The sequence below is a fragment of the Suncus etruscus genome, chromosome 11 (assembly GCF_024139225.1).
Source record: "Suncus etruscus isolate mSunEtr1 chromosome 11, mSunEtr1.pri.cur, whole genome shotgun sequence".
Lineage (NCBI taxonomy): Eukaryota > Metazoa > Chordata > Mammalia > Eulipotyphla > Soricidae > Suncus > Suncus etruscus.
In genome coordinates, this window is record NC_064858.1 from 94,218,760 (window position 1) to 94,222,062 (window position 3,303).

The 3,303-nt window shown below is 43.7% G+C and overlaps 1 pseudogene; it reads left to right on the top strand.

Annotated features, from left to right (window-relative positions):
- Positions 1-1,911: 1,911 nt before the first annotated feature.
- On the top strand, positions 1,912-3,006 carry LOC126022176 (small nuclear ribonucleoprotein-associated protein N-like; annotated as a pseudogene).
- The last annotated feature ends 297 nt before the right edge of the window (positions 3,007-3,303 follow it).

A 3,303-nucleotide genomic window follows, 5' to 3' on the forward strand; every position in this document is an offset into this window, starting at 1 on the left:
TGCATGCAAGGTAAGTGCTCTGCCATTCCAGGCTCTACCTTTCCAGCTCTCGATACTTCAAAAGATTAATAACAACACCTCAGTTTATAACACCATTTAATTAGAAAAGCAAAATGAGGGAAATAACCCATATGTCTGTTTAGGAATAAACACAGTATAGTATATAAAATACAATAGAATATTTCATTGTTTTGTCTATTTAAGAAAAAATAGTGACAACCCACAAATGGAGTCATTTCTTTCTGTGATTCCCACCAACACTTAATAGCTAACTTAATAGTTGAAATAGCAAGTTCAACCTGATCCAAAAGTGGAAATTGAAACCAGTCATTCTTGGAGTTTCCTAGTCACTTTAGGACCTATCTATCCCCAAGGGAAGGTGGACTTTGCCTAAAATCACATTTAATTTTGCCAATAACCTTGTGCCATTTCTTTCTGATTACAAAACACTTCTCATTGTACAACTCCTCCAAGTCTTTCTACTTGGCAGTTGGGATGCTTCCTGATTCGTTTAGGAAGACCAAGTTGACCTCTCAATTTCTTCAAGTAAAATTTGCTTTGAATACTACTAAAAGGAAGAAGACTGCCAAAAGAAAGAAGCTCTGATGCATACAACAATGTGCATTAAAGGCATTATGCTAAGGGGTATTACCGTTAAGATGGACAGCTATTGCATAATTTTACTTTCTTGAGTACCTGGAAGTGGCAAATTCAGAGACAAAAAATAGAATAGAAACTGGAGTGGTACAATGAGTATAGTACTTTGCATTTAGCCATTCTGTTTGACCCTTGGCATTCCATTTGGTCCCTATAAACGTGCTAAGAGTGAACCTTGATCTTAAAACCAGGAGTAACCCTCTGAAAGCCATTGGTTATGACCCCCAAACAAAACAAATAAAAAAGATTAAGAGTTGGACCTATTGCTGTAAGTAGAGGAACCAGCTGATCTTTATTTAGACTGTGATTTCAATTCCTGTCCCCAGTCTAGAGTAAGCCAATATTTGGTATCTACTTTGGAGCCAGGATCCTCAGATTCAAATCAACTAAAAGAAATACCTCATGGGGACTGAGCTATAGTACAGCGGGTGAGGCATTTGCCTTGCATGTGGCTCACCTGGGTTTGAGCCTATATGGTCCCCAGAGCCTGCCAGGAGTAATCCCTGACTGCTGCCAGATGTTGTCCCCAAACCAAAATAAATAAATACATAAATAAAGAATTACCCTTTTGTTTGTTTGGGTCCCACCTGGCTGTGCTCAGGGGTTGTTCCTGACTGCACTCAGAAATCGCTTATGGGACGTTGGGGTTTAAACCCAGGTCAGTCCCAAGTCAGTTGCATGCAAGGCAAATGCCCTATCCTCTGTGCTATTGTTCCAGCCCCCCAGAATTACCCTTCTAAGGCAAGTGGGTTACTTTTATGTAAAGGAGATTCGATTTCTTCTGGAGAATTAATCCACATGGAGCATATGGTGTAGGCTAGAACACAAAGACAATCTAAGTCTATAGTAACTGCAGCTATAAAATCTAAGGACTTTTACTGGTAGCTATTGCTAGTTTCAGATAACATAATATTGTCAAGGTTATAGCTATGGAAACCAGTGGGCTGGAGAGATAGGACAGTGGCTAAGGCACTTGCAGATAATCCAAGTTTGATCCTTGGGTTCCCAGATGTTCCCCAAACCAGCCAGGAGTGATTCCTGAATGCAGAGCAAGGAAGAACCCCTGAACATCGTTGTCCATGGCCCAGAAATGAAAGTAAAAAGAGAAAGTGTGCCTGATGCATTCTTAGGGACCTAGGGACCACTTAAGCCTGAGACTGGACCACCTAGCATGTCCCTGAGGTGGAAGTGCAGGTGAAGTGTGAAGCGTAGGCAAACAGCCTTGCTGAGCATCCAAGAGTGCCAGCTGTACCCATGGGGATCTCAATAGCAGCAGGTGCTTGTGGTGGATTTCCAAGCAGAACTGAGGCAGGTGTTCTTGGCCTAGACCCCCCAAAAATGATTAAAGCATTCTTGGGACATCAAGGTAGCAGATTCCAAGTGTACAACCAGGCCCCCTCTGCTCTCTGAAGCTCCTGCCCAGCTTGCTTAGTTTGCGGGAGAATCTGCATCATTCCTTCATCTGTAGCCTTCCTTAGGTTTTCAAGATCCTGAAACTTCCTTTTGGACACTGGGTTGGTGGAACAACAGCAATCATGACAGTGGACAAGAGCAGCAAGATGCATCCTACAGGACAGCCGCATCTTCATCGGCAATTTCAAGGCTTTTGGCAAGCAAGCATATGACACTTGATCCTCTGTTGTCTGTGATGAGTTCAGGAAGATCAAGTCAAAGAAAGAAGCAAAGTGGGTTTGCGGTTTGGTGCTGTTACGTGGAGAGAATTTGGTTTCCATGACTGTGGAAGGACCTCCTCCCAAAGATACTGGCATTGTTCAGGTTCCCCTTGCTGGAGATGCAGGAAGACCTGGGGTTGGCAGGGCGGCTGTCCGAGGGGTCCCAGCTGGGGTCCCAATTCCTAAATTAATCCAGCTGGATTAGCTGGTCTAGTCCGAAGAGTTGGAGGGCCACCCCAACAGGTAATGACGCCACAGGCACGAGGCACGGCAGCAGCAAGTGCTATAGCGGCCACAGCCAGTATAGCTGGAGCCTCAACACAATATCTTCCAGGGCAGGGGACACACCCCAGAACCCTGGGCCGTGCAATGCCGCCTCCACGTGGTATGAGGCCACCTATGGGGCCTCCCATTGGACTTCCCTCAACTCGCAGTATCCCAATCGGCATGCCTCCTCCAGGAATGAGACCCCCTCCACCAGGAATTTGAGGTCCACCTCCCCCCAGAATCCGTCCACCAAGACCCTAGAATTCTAGCAATTCTTCTGTGTCACTTTTGTCCTGCTTTGAGATCTGTGAAACTGTGTAGAATGTGAGTTTTCTGTCTCCTCCCTACTGCATACTATTAGTTAATAAATGAATAGAGAAATTTAAAAAAAAAAAAAAAAAAAGGAAAATAGTTGTGGACACTTCTAAAATGTGTCTGTCACTCGGACAGGCAATCTTTCTTTTAAATTAATTGTTTAATTGAATCACCATGAGATACGCAGTTACATTTGTGTTCATGATTGAGTTTCAGAAATACAATGTACAACACCTTTTACCAGTGCACATTTCCCATCAACGATGTCTTCACTTTCCCTCCTGCTCTCCCCACTGTCTGCTTCTATAGCAGGACATTTTTCTTTTCTCTTTCTCTCTCTTTCTCTTCTTTTGTTTTAGACACTGTGGTTTGCAAAATATTGCTACTGAAG